General features: G+C 31.5%; 1 protein-coding gene across 1 annotated transcript in view; it reads left to right on the forward strand.

Moving 5' to 3' along the window:
* The first annotated feature begins 9,214 nt into the window (after positions 1-9,214).
* Polr3K (RNA polymerase III subunit K) overlaps positions 9,215-16,101 on the forward strand; it is a 29,096-nt gene continuing 22,209 nt past the window's right edge. The window contains exon 1 of the mRNA XM_085814305.1: positions 9,215-9,352. The gene's annotated coding sequence lies outside the window, so the exon portion shown is untranslated. The remainder of the gene's footprint in view (positions 9,353-16,101) is intronic.

Raw genomic sequence — 16,101 nt, forward strand, 5'->3', positions numbered from 1 at the left:
CAAGAGCTCTCGCTTGACTTCCAAACTAAAACTACTGCTTACTTCTTATCCCACCCTGCCACCAATAAATTTAAGCTATAACATCGCCGAGCTCCCGGAGGGAAATAAATAGACAGGTTATCTTTTTGGGATTTATTTAAAAACTTAACATAGACTTTCCTGGTTGATTAAGAAGTAACATTACAAAATGGGAGGACAACAGCTTCTCCGACGCTCGAATGCGTCTTACTCTCGGCATTTCGCTGACTAAACTGCAACTAAAGCAACCTTTTCTTTACTCATCTTTACCAAATGAGGAACGGATACATGGCCAAAGTGGGGTGTCCTTAACAAGTCTTTCTTGATCACTTTCACCGTCCCCACGATCGATAATGAAGTTCGTTCTCAAGAGAACAGAAAGTTCTTTTGAAAACTGCTTGAACTTCTCATGCAGGTAAAGTATTCACAGAAAGTTCTTTTGAAAACTGTTTGAACTTCTCATGCAGGTAAGGTATTCTTAGGCAGATTTCCATTCAGCACACTTAGTTGCTATGACGTTGCAGTGACCTCTCAATGTTGCATTTTCTTCACATTACATTTGTGACCACGGTACAACGTCGCAGAAATGTCGCATTGTGATGTAGATGTGAATGTCGTACGGATGTCACATACACGTCGCAGCAAACGTTTAATGTGACGATAAGAAATTCGCAGTCTTCCCCACCCTGACCTTGCTCACATAATTCTTCTTTAATGGGGGTATTCTTGCGCGCTGACCTCTTCATTGCTATGTCTTTCAGTAAACCTTTCTAAATAAATTATTCTTTTATGCTTTTTTATTAAAAATATTAACAGTTTATAGCGTGTTTTTATTGATGTGGTACTTCGAAATCATTGAACTATATTCTGTGATGAATGAATTCACATTCTATTGTAGTGTTATCAAGAGAAACTGGCCGTAGTGTTATCAAGAGTGTTGTCCGCATAGCGTTTGTTTGTCTTAAGGATTTTCGAGACCAATTTTTTAGTTCTGTTCTCCGAACACATCGTCTGTACTACATTTTCAGGTAAGCACTGTTTGTTGTATGAGTTTGGAACAAGTTTTACCTGAAGATTGGAAACTGAGCATCATCTGTCCTATACACAAAAAAGGAGACATTTTGGAATGTACCAACTACAGGGGAATCAGTCTCCTTTGTGTTTTTTTTACAAACTATTTTCCAATATACTTTTTAGTAGACTAGTAACTTATACAGAAAATATTGTAGGTGATTACCAATGGGGTTTCCGCAAAGGAAGATGTACAACAGAACAAATATTTAACATTAGGCAAATTTTGGAAAAAACTAATAAATGTGGCGTTGCAACATACCACCTTTTTGTTGATTTTAAGACTGCCTACGATTCAATAAACAGAAAATGTTTAATTAAAGCTATGAAAGAATTTGCAATACCTGAAAAACATATAAATTTGATCACCATTACTCTTACTTAAACAAAACTTAGGGTTAAAATCCAGAATAATCTTTCTGAGCCTATTGTTATTTCAAATAGGCTCAGACAAGGTGATGCACTGCCCTGCTTGCTTTTTAACCTTGCCCTCCAAAATATCATAAAAGACTCCAACATTAATACTTGTGGAACAGTCGTTAACAAGTCTGTTTCAGATTTTTGCGTTTGCTGACGATATCGACATAGTCGCACGCACTCCCGAGTCACTTACAAAGGCTTTTACATCTTTAGAGGTTGCAGCCAGCAAAATGCATCTAGCAATCAATCAAAATAAAATTAAATATGTGTCATGTGGTAATAACAGCAGCCCCTATTTTGAAATTGGGAATTACAAATTTGAAACTGTTAGCAAATTTAAATATTTAGGATCAGAAGTTAATACTCTCAATGATTTAATACCTGAGATCCGTAGTAGAGTGACAGATGCTAACCGATGTTTTTTCAGTCTCAAAAAATACTTGACATCTAACTTCACTAGCAGAAAAACGAAGATTTTAATTTACAAAAGCTTAATCAGACCTATTCTTACATACTCTAGCTGAGACTTGGGCAATGACAGAAAAAGCTAAAAGTATCATTTCTGTCTTTGAAAGAAAAATTTTGAGAAGTATTTTTGGTGGCATAAAAATGTAACGATATCTGGAGAACTAACTCTGAACTCTATAAATCTTTTAAAGAAATAGATATAGTAAAATATATAAAGATTCAGAGAATTAAATGGACAGGTCACCTGTGCAGAATGGATGAAAATCGAGTAACTAAAAAGATCTTCGGCCAGACCATCCGGCAACCGAGAAAGAGGGAGACCTAAACTTGTGGCTCGACTGTTTGGAAACAGACTTAAGAATTTTAAAAATAACCAATTGGATGTCCATGGCCAGAGATAGAAGAGTTTGGAATTTGATTTTGAGGAAGGCAAAGGCCCATCCTGGGTTGTCTGGCCATTGAAGGAGAAGAAGAAGAAGACTGTTTATTGTACATTGAATGTGAATGATATCAATAATAACCAATATGTAATAATAAAAGCGTAATTTAAATGCTATGAACAAAAAGATATACTGGCAGTTGATGAACTTTTATTTGTATTACAAAGAGTGCGAAAGCAAGGGCCATTATCAAAAGCTAACTCTCAATTTTGTTTCGCTGCTTAGAAATTTTAATTTAGGGACTTAGGTTTATTTGGTAGATATAATTCACTTTTTGTTGTTTTAAATGTAAAAGGTAATGTGAAAAAGGAATTGATTTTATGCATTTTACTGCAGTACTTTCATCGTGTTCAGCTATTTTTCTAAATTATTCTCAACATAATTTCTTACTTCTATGCGTGGTACTTAGCGCCACGTTATAGATGATGCAAGAATTCCACAACCACGTTTTAGTCATATAGAACACGTTTTTTAATTATTATAACTTTACAAAAGTTGTATTACTTTAAAACACTGAATGTTTCTACATGTTTCCTATATGTAAATTTCTGAGATTATTTTTAAAATTCATTAGATCAGATCTTTTCTTTTCGCAAATTATGTCACACTTTTACGTATAATATATTTGTGTTGTTAAAGTAACCCAATCCTTATTAAGAGACTTAGAGAAAAATATTTCCTAGTTTAGGTTAAATTATTTGAATACGGCAAAACACACGAGGACTGCCTACTTAGAGAAGGGATGCCTTTGTGGAGGACTTTCTAAGGACGCTAACTCGTATTCATTTTACATATTAAGAAAAACATGAAAACAAACTGTGCAAAAGTATTTGTTACTTGAGAGATTAAGACAATATATTTATGATATTAATTTTTTAAATAGATACATAAATTATTTAAACCAGGGTTTCTTAAACTGTGTGTCGCGATTCCCAAGGGGGTCGACAAAATTTTTAACAGTTTTGATATTTCTTTAACGTATTATAATAATTTTAAAATTACCAAATATTTTTACACAATGTATCTGAAAATAGATAAAGATCAGACAAGACAGACAAAGAAAAAAAACGAAAACGTTTCGAGGTATTTTTTTTTTATAATATAAACGTTCATTTTCCTTGCTTTGCACGTGACTCTGTCATTTCGTCTGCCACTTATTTAAAATTTCCACATTGTTCTATGTCTTAAAATTAGAAATTGGCCCACCAGAGGCCGAGCGGTAAAAGCCGCTGAATACTGGTAGTTCGGTCCGGGGTTCGAATCCCGGCGAACGGGCTGGCTGCATGGGCGTTTTCGTGGTTTTCCCCGTGTGTAACGTGGATACGAGCCAGTTTCCGGGCATCCCTCCCTTTCCGTGTAGTGCCTAAGGGCGAAGCACGTAATAAGAAAGAAAAAAAAATTAGAAATTAAAGTTAATGACCTAAAACTGCAATAGTTTATTAGAGTACAAGTGAAAAAATTGACAGTTTCTCTTACGCGTGTGTCGGATTTGCGCAATGCTTTTAGGGTTCCACAAAATTTTTGTAAATATTATGGGGTTCTGGGGGTTGCGGAAAACATCTCGGTCGCGACTGAAAAAGGTTTAAGAAACCCTGATTTTAACCATAACAATATAAAAATAAGGAAATTACATTTCATCATTACTTATATATGAAGGAAGTTAAAATTTTATTTGTGACAAAAGACTATAAATTAATATTAATTTGTCTCTTAAAGTACAAGTTACTTCATGTTATAAAGAAACCGAATTTCAAATTGTATTTTAAGAAAATTTAACCTATTGCAGACAGTTTGTAATGATTATGTTAATTAAGTTACTACGACCACTTTGCAACTTTTCGGACCAGTTTGCAACGTCTTTGCAACGTCGTGTGCTACTTGGGTAACGAAATGTTTCGTTTTGAATTAAAAACTTTCATAAATCAACACAATCATAGTTTCCAAATTAGTTAACTACAATCTTCGTTTCCAAATTAGCGATTTGTTGCTTAATCTATAATACTGAACAAATAGTTATGTGTACAAAAGTCAGTAAGTGGGAATCGTCGTTATAGAAACTAAATTACAGGAAATAAATATTTATATTTAGTTATATTAGTTATACAAAACGGGCATTGTCTTTCACCATTATTTTTTTCGATGAGTTTTCCATCATATATACATTGGACATTGACAAATTACAATTTTATGAGATTTTTAAGCTATAAATTTAAAATAACTCTCTTACACTGCACAGCTTCAATATATTTAAATAATTGTATTACGGTAAAAATGTCGTATGACTTGTTTCATGTGATGATTAATGTGAATCATTTGTTTTAAATATTTCAGCATTTCCTAAACGTATTTTTCTGTTCTCTCAACAAATAGAGTAGTATGCAAAAGCATAACAAATTTTCATTAATTACTTATTCCAGTTCATAAAAAAATTATTGTTACCAAAGCTGACTCACCGAAAATTTGTATTACTCACTTCTGAGAATATACACTATACTACGACATTCACAACAATGCTTAAATACTATTTGTAGCTCGTACTATTCGTAGTATTCATTCAGTTCACCCGGCTGTTTATGCGTTAAAGTACACAAGCTCCTTTATTTAATCAATACATATGGGAAGTAAACACTTATTGTATACTGACTTGAATGATAGCAGTAATAATTAATATATGATAATTGAAAACAAATTTAAAATTATTATTAAGAATAAAGCGATTATCGACGAGAAAAATACCAGGAGATGCATGAACTTCATAGAAGCGCGAGAAAAATCAATGAAGATATTTTGCTATTCACAAATTTCTACAAACAGACAATGAAATCAGGGCATTTGGAATTATTTTAATACGATTTTTCAGAGCAAAGATTCGGAAAATATGTTTTGATGTAAATATGAGGTAACATGAAATATAGGCGTTCTTGCTATCCATCTCCTTTAATATAAACACGATTTAGTTTTTATTTAATTTATATAACATGAAGATATCATGTTTTACAATGCATACTTTCAAAAAGTTATTAATGTAATCTAAATGAATCTGTACAACACAGAGCCGTACCGTGTTTGGGTGAATCTGGCATTTGAACATAATGGGGCACATATACTGTATGTATAAGAATTTGGAACGTAATAAAAATGTTTAGGAGAAGTAGTTATGAGATTAGATTCAGATATTAAAATCTGTTTAGAAGACCCTGATGCTTTACTTTCTTTAAAGTACTTAATTTTTCTTTAAACTGGACTTTCTTTAAAGTTTTCATTTGATTTCTTTATTGAAATCAGAAATGATTTCAGACTGTTAAAATGCCAAAAAGGCATCAATACATGTTTTATCAATGATGTAATAGTGTTTTTTACTGGACGAGAATTAAAGAAACGGTTTCCTTAGTATACGTTTAACTGAAGAGAAATAGATTATTTGATTTCTTTAATATAAAAAGTGAAAACACGGTGTGAAATGAAATATGAAAACATGTTTATGCCTTTCATTTTAGAAACTACGCAATTAAAACTGAATTTCAGTTATTCTTAAGTTCAAATTGTAATTGGCTGTATTTATGAAAATAAAAGTAAATCCACTACTTAATTTTGTAGGAATAACTTTACAACTTTTGTTAAAATTAAAAAATAACGAAAATATAAAACTCCTCCTCTTACACAAAAATAAATATCTGTTTGTCCCATAGTATAATGCAGCGCAGTTATACGGAGTTTTCAGAACCTTCGATGCCCACCAGTGGCCGAGCGGTAAAGTCGCTGAACACTGGTAGTTCGGTCTGAGGTTCGAATCCCGCGAGTGGGCTGGCTGCAGTCGGTTTCCCTTAGAAAGTCCTCCATTAAGGCATCCATTCCCTTAGGCAGATAGCCCTCAAGGCTTTGCCGTAATTAAATAACCTAACCTAACTGGCTGTTCGGTGACGTTCCTCATATGCCGTAGTGTGTTGTCCGCTCTGGCGGCAATTCCAAGGTAAATTATATGTACACACATCAAACTAACCTAACTAGAACCTTCGATTGACTCTCCAGGAGTTGGCTTTTTGCTATAAATTTCAAAATAAATTTATTTGCTTATTTAAATGCGGCAAAGAACTGAGGTCTGTTCCAATAAAAGTAATTCCATGAAGTTATATTTTACCTTAAAATCAGTTTTTCTTTCCCTGTTTGGCAAAGACTTTGATTCATCAGTGTTTTATAATTTTCAAATTTCCAAGTTATCACAATGAAGTTTTTAAATTCCTTTGTGAAAGATTCGTTTCTTAATTTTTCTAAGCTTTTTAAATACGATTGTAGAAATTAGTATCTTTTCAATGTCTATTTCTGCAAATGATACATTAAAGCAAAACTAGATGTGATAAACTTAGATAATTAAATTAGACGTAATTAGAGGGTTAGATGTAATTTTTAAGTTTATAATAACAAAATAAAATTATTATTTCGAATAAAGTTTATCGGTGAAGGTAAATTATACATTTCGGTTTATAGTAATTTTCATTACATTTATAAAATTGTTTGCAAAAGGTTAAATTTTCTTAAAATACAATTTGTAATTCGGTTTCTTTATAACATGAAGTAACTTGTACTTTTTAGAGACAAATTACTATTAATTTATACTCTTTTGTCACAAGTGAAATTTTAACTTCCTTCATATATAGGTAAAGATGAAAATGTAATTTCCTTATTTTTATATTGTTATCCTTTTAATAATTTATGTATCTATTTAAAAAATTAATACCATAAATATATTCTCTTAATCTCTGAACTAACAAATACTTTTGCACAGGTTTTCATGTTTCTTTTAATATATGAAGGGAATACGAGGTAGTTTCCTTAGAAAGACCTCCACAAAGGCATCCCTTCTCTTAAGTAGGCAGCCCTCGTATGTTTTGCCATATTCGAATAATTTGACCTAAAGTAGGTAGTATTTTTCTCTAACTAAATCTCTTAATAAGGAAATTGGGTTACTTTAACAATACAAATATATTATACGTAAAAGTTTGACATAATTTAATTAATAATTAAGGTTATTATTAATTATGCATATTTAGTCTAAAGAGAAAAAATTGTATTATCTTCTGGTTTTCAAGAAATGTTAAAATATTTAAACTTTATATAAATACAAGGAACACAAAATTTTAAAAAAGAAGAAAAATATGTTAATTATTAAGCTTATTTTTCTGCATAAATCAATATGTAACACAGGAACATAATAACGACATTTTCACAACTGTTGCAAAAATAAATTTATTTGCGAACATTTAGGAGTCGTTAAGACGTCGTGATACAATGCTTTCACAACCAAAATATCACCTGCGAAAGACGCAATAACGACGTTTATGTGGCGAAAACCTCATCTGCAAAGATGTAATTTGCAACGATTGCAAAACAGTGGAGTTTCGCGGATATCTTAAAGACGACATATTGCAACGTTTTTGCGACGACATTCGCGACGAGTTTGCAACGTCGTTACGACGTTGCTGTGCTACTTGGGTATATAACAAGATTACAAAATTGGCAAAAGTCCTATAAATATAGCACTAAAACGGTTTTTCTTTCATCCGATTATCAAAATAATTTAGCTCTTTTTTTTTTGGAAGGAAAGCAATTAAGGAAGAAATGGAGAACAGAAAACAGTATTAGAAGCTAAACTGTCAAAAAAATATTCCAAGCCAAATAGCATTTTTTTTTTTTTTTTTTTTTTTTTTCAGTATTTATGTTTAGAATGAGGAAGTATTAAGTTAAGAAATATAGTAATTATAAACATTGCAAGCCAAAGAGTATTTTTTTGAAATATTTCTATTTTGAAAGAGGGAGAAAAGATATTAAATTAAGAAATAACGCAAAATTTTTAATAAGTTATAAAAAGAACTCAGATTTTGGAAAAATATGAAGTGTCTTTAAATATTAAATTTTAAAGAATAAAAGCAAAATTATTTAGCTTCTGAACAGATAATACTCAAAAGTATTTACAATATAATACACTTAGAAAATGTCCATATGATCCCTTTTGCATCATATTTACTGTCAGGACTTGTATGTCTTTTAACTTGCTTCGGAAACATAACGTATCCTGAATAAGAACAGAGAGCTTACGAAAGATATGTTCCAGATTGTGTGGAATAGACGACACAAGCAGGAAGGGTATACTGAACCCTTTATTCTCTATTACTTTACAGGTGCCCCAGTATTTCGGGATACAGAGACCAACCACATGTGGTCTGAATGTAAAAATATAAAACTACTAACTAAAACTCTAACTGAAAGCTAACTTTGAATTAGTATACAAATGCCTAACACTAAGACTGGCCTTTCTAAAAGGCTACGTATGTAGTACGCCCCACTGCTGAAACTACAATACGTTTTCAAATATCAAGAAGACTAAGGTGCTGCATACGCAAACGATGGAGGCAGAATCAAGGCCCCAGAATCTTAGCAGAAGTTAGCTTCTCAATTAGACTGTTATGTAACTGGATCCCTCCAATCTTTATTTCCCCCCTATCATTACATCTGTTCAGCTTTACCAAACACACTCACTACACACACTTGGGGAGACATTATTTATGGTAGATGAACATAGCCTCCTCCCCTTTGGAGTAAACTCATGGACTAAATCGTATTTTTAGGAAATTTTCTATTTATATCACTTTTCTTTCTATAGCCCCCTTTTTTTCTCTATATTACTTTTGGGGCATTTATTTAAATTTTATTTTGTTCCATCTTTTCTTCCTGGCCTTTCGAACTCATAAAGAGTACGTATTCCTATTCCTATTCCTATTTCTATGATCTCAGCTTGATTTTTCGCCCGTCAGTGCAAAAAGACTTAGCGGGTGCAAAACAAGACGTTAAGACGTAAACTCTGTTCGTTTCATGAAATTTTTGTTTAATGGAGAATTACTGCGTTTTTCTTGTAAAGATAATGAACTAGGTATTTCTATGTAAGTTAAGTATTGTATTTAATATTATAATTTGCGATATGGAGTTTTGAATAGATATATATGTAACGTTTATTATATATAATATTTTATTGTTAAAAATAATAATTTTCACTCTTCTGTAAGACTAAAAAAATAGGGTGTATTTTCGTTTATGATTACTAAATAAGGTGTTATGAATTTTGATAAGATGTTTTGGTACTTGTTTAATAGCCGGGTATAAAATGATTAATGCGAATTTATGTGCTTTCAAGTATCAAAAGTCAGCAAAACTGAGTTGAAATCAAAAGTCATAAATGGAATATTTTTTTGACAGTTTATCAGTTTGACAGTTTTTGACAGTTGAAATCAAAAGTCAGCAAACCCTATCGAAATGTAAACAATAGTGAAATGCTTAAAACAACCATTTCCATCTATGTTTGTTTTTAAACTGAAAATTTAGTCCACTAGTTTGTGGCGCTTGTGTATCTCTAGTAGTATTGCCAGGCACAAAAAGATAAATGACAGTTTATGCGCTTATGAATACCATGTTGCCGAGAGTTTAAACAGCTTAAACTTAAGTCATATCAGTACATGAACAATGGTTTAAGTTTTATGTTTTGAAAAACCATTTATATGTATAAAACTGTTGATTTTCTCATCTAAGCAAAGAGTATGTGGTCCAGTATTAAAATTCTTTGATCATGTACTCAGCAAAAGCTTTTCTGCACTTTTTTTTTAAGGAAGCACTTCTACAAAGAACCCAATAAATGTAAACACCAACAACAATGGTTATAAGAGTTCAAACCTGATAATCCAACAGATTTGCACTTTCAGAGGTACTAACCATTTATTTGCGTTGTTTTTGGTTCCTTATATTGCGGTTCATAATTTTGCATGCTGTAGCATCATGCTGAATTTTGCCTTTATATGTGTAATTTATTCTTGACTTATGCACTGTAACTTTGTCTTATTTCCAGACTATCTTTTCTGAATTTTTTAACAATGAGTAAATAAAATTATTTTAATTCAGTTATGGAAGTTGTCAGAGACAGATGCTAGTTCATCTCAGAAAGATTATTGCGTTCATTAAAAACATGATCAAAGCAAAAAACGGTTGATCTTTACATTATGGTAACTTGGCGATTTTTTGGCAAAAATTTGGCAACCAACTCTCCTACAGCAACCCTCTATTTTTTTTCCCCGCCGCCATTTTGTCTTCACGAAGTAAAGACATGTTTCTTTTCTTTTTATCTACTGAACACTTCTTCCAACAATCTACTAGCCGAATTACACTTATGCTAGAAATTTTATCAAACAAAAACAAAATATTCACTGCAAAATTGGGAAAAAGTGCACAATACCATACTCCTTACGCATTTTTCAAAATAACACATACACATAAACCATGTACACGCCGACTTATTTTTACTTAAAAAAAATCCCAGAATTGCACAAAAATGGCATTGCACACACTCTTCACTATATCCATGTACACTGCTTTTTTCTCATAAATTAGAAAAATTTCACGAAAATACATGACAATTTTCTCAATCTTTAAACCCGGTAAAAAGAACATATATGAAATTACCTGATCGCGAAAAAGTATTTACCCTTTACAAATATGAACATTTCCACATATAAAATAAATAAAATATCCAAAAACTTTTACCTCTAAATCATCTATTACATTATACACGTCACCAATGAATTCATACCGCAAGCATTACGAATACTTAGTATCAAATATTTAAATTATTTCCTTGCACGCTTATTTCAACTTAAACGTATATCAAATTCCTACAAACATAAAATTCACAAAATAACTATCATTTAATTAAAATATCACTAAACCATGTACACGTCGACTTATTTTTACTTAAAAAAACATCCCAGAATTGCACAAAAATGGCATTGTGCACACTCTTCACTATATCCATGTACACTGCTTTTTTCTCATAAATTAGAAAAATTTCACGAAAATACATGACAATTTTCTCAATCTTTAAACCCGGTAAAAAGAACATATATGAAATTACCTGATCGCGAAAAAGTATTTACCCTTTACAAATATGAACATTTCCACATATAAAATAAATAAAATATCCAAAAACTTTTACCTCTAAATCATCTATTACATTATACATGTCACCAACGAATTCATACTGCAAGCATTACGAATACTTAGTATCAAATATTTAAATTATTTCCATGCACGTTTATTTCAACTTAAACGTATATCAAATTCCTACAAACATAAAATTCACAAAATAACTATCATTTCATTAAAATATAATTAAATTCAAAAACACTACTTAAAATATAAATGAGCACATACATTAAATTAATAAAAATTACCTTACAATCCTAATTACTTTAAACTAAATCACTGCTAATAACAATTTTCCCAATAATACCAAATTCCTTTCCACCTTACATTTTGAACAATGCATAAAAATAATATCCTCAAATAATTAAAAATACTAACTTACATAATCTTCTTCAGAATCTTGATTATGTGGCGGATACACTTTTCTAATTCATTCAATAAAATTATTGAAAGATTTTTTGTGCGAATTTTTCCTCCATACTTCCTCCGCTAAATAAAATGCAAACTTCTCTCTATCACAATGCCTAAATACCCATTTCGAATTCACTTTATTTAGGGCCATGGGATCCAAAAATTAAACAACACTGTTTCACACAACACAGAATAAAGCTAAATACAAAATATCCACATTTTTTCCCGATTTCCCCCCTTTTCCGATTAAAGAACCGTAATTCGTCCATTAATATCACATGACATATCCCATGATCTCTCATTTCCCTCACGCAAAATAATGCGTAATCGGAACTGAGTACTGCTCACATTATTACCAAAGTCCCAGGTAGTAACCTTTATTGCCTCCAAAATGTCGCCAAACTACCAGTTACCATATTGTAAAGATCAACCCAAAAAACATATTAGTGGAGAGTCTGATGCCACTGAATAACCCTTTGAAGGGAACCGGTATATAATGTAAACTGGTTGTTTGTCAATTTTTTAACCTCCGAAAAAATGCTAATTTTTCTACAGCAAAAGCTATAATTGTAAGTTTCTAGTGTTTCCTTTCGATTCTAAATGGTAGCACCATCCTATGATTGCTCAATAATTTGCAGTTATGAAATTAATATACCTCATTCCAAGGTATCATGTTTGAAGATTGATAAACTCTATTAGGAAAAGAAAAAATTCAAAATCTGCAAATATATGAAATACACATGCTGAATCTTATATATTTACTTCATTTCAGTCAGAAGTAATAATTAACAGAAGATTATTTATATGATTTTAAAACTGGTATATAATATATACCGGTGCCCACACTGAAAGTACCACACCAATAGATGGCAGCACTAGTCTTTTCCTTTTCCATTCCGTGACATGTCAGAATTTATATTATAACAGTTTATGATGTAATAACTTTTTATGATTAATTTATAAGTTGTTTAGGATTCATTATTATGTTCATGAAGGGATGGGAAGTTTACTGACCCTGTGATAGGACTGAATTCTTTTCTTATTCCACTCGATTTTCATTCGTCTCTGTTTAGCTAAAATTTTAATTTCAGTACTTCACCTTTTCTTAAGAGAAAGACTCATTTCAAAATTGCTGTCTGTGGTCAAAATTTTGCAGAATTGTAAGGGTTAAATGGGGCATGTTAGCTCCCAAAAGACACTAGTTGCTTCGTGCTTTCCAAAATCCTAGAATTCAACGAAAAGGAAAATAGGTGATTGACAACTGATTTGTCATTCGGGAGTCATGCCTTCTTCCCTTTGTGTGGTGTGATCTAAAAATACAGGAAATGGAAGTGCACTTAACACGTTGAGCGCGGCGCCGGGCCCTGGGGCCGGCAGTTAACTTTCCGTGTGGCCAGCGTCGGCCCCTAGGGACTGGCAGGAACACATTGAGCCTGGCGCTGACACTGGAATTTTGTTTGGCTGGCGTCGGTCCGCGGGACCATCAGTATTAACATTGCCAACCACGAGCTTTGTCACGCACAGGTAGGGCTTGTATGTTGGTAGCCAACAAAGCTCACCAACAGATAAGCTCTAATCAGTGCATGAAGTTGTGGATCACCCTGCAGCATTGCAATGCTTGATCGCTCGCGCCGGCTGAACGGTAAGGACAGCAAATTCGGGGCCGTGCTCAACGTATTAAGGTCCATCTCTTAGTGTAATCACAAAAACTGCTGATTTGAAAGCATGCTTTTATTCTTATTGGCTTTGTTAATTTCAGATGAAAGACTAAGGCACGGCAAGAGAAATTTGCCCTCTGAGTTAAGATAAAAATAAGTTGTTTTTGAAATAAATTTCACAGTTGGTGAAAGGAGGGAAAATATTTCTAAGGCTCCTTTTAAATGCAAACTAAATTTATCCAAAAGTTGAAAAGGAGCCCCTAGGAAGCCAAAGGGGTTGAAAATCGAAATAAGAGCTTTGAGGTGTATCAAATAATAAAATTTTTTAAGTGTTTCTTCCTGAACAAAAAGATTTATTACAATCTATATTTACAAAAAATAAAAAAAGGTGTCCTTACGATCCTCTATATTCAAAAGTGTGTGTGTGTGGGGGGGGGGGTTCTTGGTATGATAGCCTTTTTTTTTTTTTTTTTTTTTTTTGCATATTATCTAAAGCATAAAATATACCTTCAAAAATGCAACATACTTTCTCATCTGAGCATTTCATTTTACAATTTTTTTTATTTTTTGGCTGAGTTATATCTCCTTGTAATATTATACTAGTTCAGTTACAGCATGATACGATTTACGCATGCAGTGTTATATTTGCTAATTTTTTTTTTTATAAAATAATAATGTTGAATTTAAATCAAGTTCAAAAGCTTTTTACCCATATTTTACATAAATACGTTCAGCTGGGTTGCATCATCAAAGTGCATAAAAACATAAATTTTATTTTTAAAATTTTTAATTTCTACCAAAATTTTAAAAGTTTTTGTATTCAGACTTACATAACTATATTCAAGTACCCATCTCTACAGATGCACATCAAAAGTACGCAAAATTAATTTAAAAAACAAAAATTAACAATTTGCAGCTACCTGAAAAAAAAAAGTCTTAGGCGCCGGTATAAAATATATACTCAAAATTTAGGATTTCGCTTTAGATTTTTTTAAGTCTCAGTTTTGTGTTTTTAGGATCTATAAGTTATAGTTCATGCAAAATTTTACTGCAATTTTGTTTCATATACCGCCCCTCAAAGCACATGGCAAAGGAACAATTGTTATGACTGATAAATAGTATACATGTTCATTCTTAGGCAGGTATGTGTGTTATGAGCATCATACTGTTAATCACTACACACATTTCTTTAATTCGGCTACTGGTGCACGTACCCAGTTCAGAAAATTGAACAGACAGTCTCTAAAAGTTAAATTATGGAGAAAAAAAAGTTGGTCTTCATAAAGAAAATCAAGCTGATCATCTGCTCGAATACGTATTTTGATGTGATGTTAAACATGATGATAAGATCCATTTACAGAAATTTTAAGTGCAGTTATACCCCTTTCAGGGTAATATGTCTCCAGCAATTCATTTAATAGCATAGTTTTTTTTTTTTTTTTTTTTTTTTTAAGTTGAGCCTTTTTCAAGGCAATAAAAATTGGAAAAAAGAAATGAAGCATTGCTAGATATAATTTAAAACTTTTATAATAATAGAATTAATTAGAAATATATTTTAATAACAACACTAACATTTACTTTACTTTTTTATGGCAGTTTTTACTTTCATATGCTTCTTATTATTATGATTTTCTACAAACCTGAATTTAATTGTATTAAATAGCATGTTTAACTAGCTAATTTTTAATTGCATATGCTTCATGCTTTTCTGCTAATTGAATTTAACTATACAAATTATCATTTTTAACAAACTAAATTTGACTTACATGAGCTTAGTATGTTTAATCAGCTAATTTTCAGCTAAATTTATATATGCGTAATATCACACTATGCGCTAAATGTCATGTTTAAAATGCTAAATATGATTTATATATGCTTTATGTCATGTTTCATTTTATTTAATTATACAAATTCTAAATATGATATAAGCAAGCCATTGAACACAGCTGTCACAAACACAAAATTGTATCAACAACTAGTTTTGTTGCCACATACAAAAAGTAGAAATGAGAAAATTATATACAGTACAAAGTCTTTAATCTGGACTCGTCGGGACTTCGGCAATTTCGGATTAGAGTTTTTTCCTGATTATAGATCGTCAATTTAAATATGGTAAGATGGCATGCAGAAATTATAAAATTAAAAATATGAAACTGTAATTTATGAAATAAAGAGCAATTATGATCAAAAGGTTATCAAAATTTACAAAAAAAAAAAAAAAAAAAAAAAAAAAAAAAACTTAATATTTATTTGTTTACTTTATTAAACATTTCTTTCAATACGCGCATGCGTAAAGCATACATTACGCGTAGTTGAAATTAGAAAATTGCAACCAGAAAACTATTTGATGTGTATTTGTTATATTTATAAAGACGAGGAATTTGAATTAAATCGTATCAAAGACGGAGTACATTGAAATGAAATACTACATTTAGTAAAGAATTATAAACCGAATAAAGTAAAAACATCTGCCCTGAAGATGAGGATAGTGCTGAAAAATCAACTTCCAGTTCATTTCGCGCTGCGATGTTCTTTTAAAAGGGTTCAATGCAAGAAAAATGAGTACAATCCATTTTCAGAATCTTAAAAAATCA

The sequence above is a fragment of the Stegodyphus dumicola genome, chromosome 4 (assembly GCF_044657685.1).
Source record: "Stegodyphus dumicola isolate Sdum_Otavi_A_Nest chromosome 4, ASM4465768v1".
NCBI classification, from domain to species: Eukaryota; Metazoa; Arthropoda; class Arachnida; order Araneae; family Eresidae; genus Stegodyphus; species Stegodyphus dumicola.